Source organism: Polyodon spathula, chromosome 18 (assembly GCF_017654505.1).
Source record: "Polyodon spathula isolate WHYD16114869_AA chromosome 18, ASM1765450v1, whole genome shotgun sequence".
Taxonomy (NCBI): Eukaryota; Metazoa; Chordata; class Actinopteri; order Acipenseriformes; family Polyodontidae; genus Polyodon; species Polyodon spathula.
The window spans coordinates 20,627,775-20,632,607 of record NC_054551.1 but is presented as its reverse complement, the minus strand read 5'-3'; positions in this window follow the sequence as shown (position 1 = coordinate 20,632,607).

Below are 4,833 nucleotides of genomic sequence, written 5' to 3'. Positions count from 1 at the left end.
ATGGAAAAGCAGGGCCAAGAACAGGTAATTCTTAATGCCATCAATGTCAATTGTCAGTACCACATCAACTGTAACTTCCATGTCGACTACAAGTTCAACTGTTACATCTCAACTTGCAACTAAACAGTCAACCTCATCAGCAAGTACCATGCGGCCTTTTGTCAGTTCAAATCCAGCTTTGGCTGCAGAAATGTGCTGGCAGCCAAAGTAATCACTAGTAACTATTCATACAAGTCCAGTGAAGGGATCAGCAGCATTTTTCATTTATCTTTAATGACAGTGCAATAGCTAAACAGCTCACTTGTGGGGAAAGAAAAACAACATACTTTGCAACATTTGGGATAGCGCCCCACTTCATTTCTCGGCCAAAAAACAAAGCCAAGCAACAGTCAGGATATGTTTTGCTGTTTGATGAGAGTTTACACAGTCAGTTGCAAAATAGTCCGCTAGATGTCCACATCAGATTCTGGAATAAGAATTGTGTCCAGTCATTACATTTTGGAATGAGAATTGTGTCCAGTCAAGATACTTGACATCCTACTTTATGAGTCATCATACACCTGAGCAGATTTATGAGAAATCTGAAAGTGTGGGGACTTAGGCTTCAATAATCTTGTGCAACTCTCCATGGATGGACTTAATGTTAATTGGAAGCTGTACTCCATGTTGCAAGAAAACATTGAAAAGCAAACAAGTAAGAACATGCTTAATGTGGGGAGCTGTGGCTTGCATGTACTGTACAATTCATTCCGAGGTGGATGTGCAGCAACAGATTGTGAAATTGACCATGCCCTTTCAAGTCTGCGATGGCTATGGAACCGACAGCAAGTATAAAAACTACAAAAACACAAATTTTTAGTAAGAAAATTAAAAAAAAAACAGCAAGTGGTTTTACTGATGTTTATCGTATATACTGTATATTTATTTCAGTCAAACTCATATTTTTGGGGAATTCGACGTTTAACAAGCTTTGCCGATTCTATATCGAAAAGTAGCAAGCCTACTTATAATTTACTGTATTGAATTAGCTCTTACTTGAATTTGATCTTATTGTACTTCCATAACTGCTCTTACCTGTATCATGCTATTCTGTTATGTGATATTTTATAATGCAATACTTTGTACTGTGATATTTTAAACCACTGTAAGTCGCCCTGGATAAAGGCGTCTGCTAAGAAGAAGAAGAAGAATATATGAACATATATGGGTATCTGCATTGTCACAGAAAAGCTAATTGCCTATTTGTTCAATTATACAGTAATTAGAAGCATGTTCTATTTATCAGTAAATGGGAAATTGGTATTGGGAAAAAAAGAAATAACTGTGAGCCTCATAGATCAAGGACTTACCATTCAAACAAAGAGCTAGATCTGCACTAAAGCATTTAGTTACGTGGCATATGCTCATATCAAAAGGTTAACATGGTAGAGGTACACAATGACCACTTTAAAAAGACAGCTTGAGTATGGGCTGTGTATTTTGTTAAACTAGGAATCGTTAACCATTTTTTAAACAGTTGTTCAACCTGAACCAATAAGCAGAAGCAGAAAATAATATATTGTCATTTATTATTCAATGACCTCCAAAACTCTTGGAAAATCTTTCAATAACAGGGGTAGATGGGCTGGTTTTACAGAAAAGCTTAAATGACAGAGTAATTGACCTGGTCTTCTTGGCACAAACAAAAATGACACACCATCTGCCTACCCATTGACCTGTCAATGTTTGTCTGAAGTGATTTGGTGTCAGTAGAAAAGTTCAAGGTGATGTTCTCAGCACATAGTTGCCTTGTTTGAGATGCGATCAGTTGTGTCATTGATAAGGGACAATGTATGCTGGATTGGGGGAACATTTGCATGGGTTTTGAGGGAGCAGGCACTGTGGAAGTCAAAACCCAGTAAAACAACTCCCGAGTTGCAATGCGCCTGCTATGCCAGACACATGCACTGGATATGTCCAGAGCTTTTTGACATTAAAACATCTAGCAGTCAATTAAATTCCATATGCAATACAATCAATAAGTGTTTAAAATTAATGTGCAGTATTAACTTTTTAAGGAAGGATACATTTAGTTCTGGCTCCACAGAACTGAAGGCAGCTAATGCACTTATCTGTCTGTTCAGCAGTCCTTTAAGTCAGGACCTAAAAAAAAAATCATGGTGTCAGCTTGAACTAAACAACAGATTTCTTTATCTAACGTTAACCTATTCTGTGTGGTTTGTGGGCGGGAGCTGGGCTCCGCACTGTCCTTTCATCTCCTACCATCAATCAAATCTACTTCCTATTTAAACCATTAGTCACACCCTACGCAGTGTCTTGTGTTTTTTCATTTTGGTTGTAAACCTAAGCGGATAGCAAGACCCCCAGCAATCTCTTAAGAGGAAAGATAAAAGAAAAATCAAGTATGGATTATTACCGCACATCTCTTCCTCGGATTCCAAGGGTTTTGAGGATAACTTCATATCCGTATCAGAGCATTCTCCAACAGCATCAATCCAAGAGCCGATCACTCCACCATTCTTCTCTCTATCAGGTGTATCCGAAATATCTGAACAAGTGCCTTCCGAGCAGGATCACATTCCACTACCCACCGTTCAAGGAGTTAATCCTCACCAATCTAAGCGGCTCCAAACTCAGGATATCTCTCCAACAAGCTTTCAACAAGCTCTAAAGACCTCCCTCAAAAACGACAGCGTAATCCCAGCAGGAACATTCTCGCATTTTTAATGAAATAAAAGCATTCCTGCAACCATTCGCAGATACCTTATCCTCAGTCAACACCAAACTCAGCAATCTGGATAAATGAGTGTCCAACATCAAGCAACAGAAGTAAGGTTCCGCAGTTTTAGTATTCTCCTCCATTCCTGACATAAACACAGCCGCTGCAACAGCTATAGTCACTTCTGGTTTTACATCAATCCAGGTCCCTACAACAGAGCCTCCAGTCAACAACCTTGCATTTGCAACAGCATATGGTTCTGTTGCCTCAACCACTGCCCGTAGTCACTCAATATCCCTGCAGATTCGTAAGGATGTTAATCTGGTTTCTCTACTGTTTACATCGGAATTTCTGGACAATAGAGTGGTGGACTGCAGTCTTATCAGTCAAGCTCCATCCAGAGACCCTAGATTACTGAAGAATCTTACCCTGGGGGAATTTGTCCTTGCCTTCATTATATTTAGAGATATGTTCTGTATACCCAAATCATGGAGCTGTCTGTCAGGTATGGAGGAACCATATTTTTAGACTGTAACAAATCATTTTCAGCAAAAGCAGCAGCTATTTTGGCATCAAATAACCACATCATCAATTGAACTTAACCTGGCCTAGACCTATTTAATAGGATTTTCAGCGGTCTCAGAGCCAACGCATGCGGGTTCTACACTTCCATCAGCCACTCAACCTCTCTCTGACTAAAGCTGCCACAGCATTAACTTCCAGATCAGCAGTCTGCATCACTCCTCCCAATTTCTCTAATAGACTCTTGTTTCACAACTCCGTCCATTCTTCTACCCCACCTGAACAATCTGCAAGAGAAGACAGATTTGCAGGAGGAAAGCAAACTGAATTTTGGTATCTGCTTGATGAGCCAAAGCCAAAATATTCATATGTGCAGTTTATGCGGGGATGCTCATTCAAAGTCACAGTCTCCACTCTGTCTCTTTCAACTGAAACCTCTGGATCATCCAGATAAAATATTTTTCAAATATATACTCGAAGGTCTAAACAACTGGTTTTCAACCGGACTCAGTCAAATCCCTCCCTCCTTTCAAAGCAAAAAACTACTTTTTGCTACTCAAGAGCCCAAGACAGTACAATCTCTTATTCAAAAAGAGATTAAAAATTATTTATTGTCGTCCCGTTTGCAGCTCCACTGTTTCCAATATTCAGGATTAACCCCATCGGCATCGCCACTCAAAAAATGTCAGGAATGCACCACAGGGATCAAGCATTAATAGCATTAACTCGCTCATTCCTCACGATCAGTTTTCTCTACAGAAATCAATTTCTCTATGCAATTAATAAAATGAAATTGGCAGGTTACAGATCCTGGTTAGCAAATGCAGAAATTTCCATTTAAAGTAATGCCAATCCAACCTTCTCTTTTCCAGCTGTTCGGGATATGCTGGGAAGGAAAAGTCATTTTTTTTTACGTAGTTAACTTTCAGCTGCTGAAGCCACCCCAAGGTATTTGATACTCTCTCAGAGGTTTTATGCTGGATACTTCTCAATTCATATCGTGTTCCACTTCTGCTTCACATACTCGAAGATTTTCTCTTGAAATCTCAACCACTAGCAGAAGCGATCACCAATCTTAAAAGTTAATTTTCAGAGGTTGGCATCCCACTTTCAGAAGAAAAAACAATCGGCCTCATTCATTCATTGGAATTTCTGGACACAGAAAAGTTCAAAGCCAGCCTCTAATTATCTAAACTTGATAAAATCCATTCCCTTATCCAGAACTTTCAGATCAATAAATCAATCAGGAAACATGCACTGCTCTCTTTGATGGGTCCTTTTAATTTTGCAATTCGTATTATCCCCCAAAGGACAGACAAATATCTTGATTACTCGCTCTTTCATCAACAGCAAAAAACTTGAAACTCCTACATCAATATTTCATCAGAAGCTAGAAAAGACATTAAAATGTGATCAGCTCTCATACAGCACTGGAACTGCCACTGTATGTTCTATGAAGATTTAATTTCATGGACGCTTCATTCAAGGGATTCAGAGGTCATTTAAACAAGATTAGCCAGCATATAATAAAAAATATGGGGCGGTGGACCTCATCAGCAGTTGAATCATACATACGTTCTTCACCATCTGAG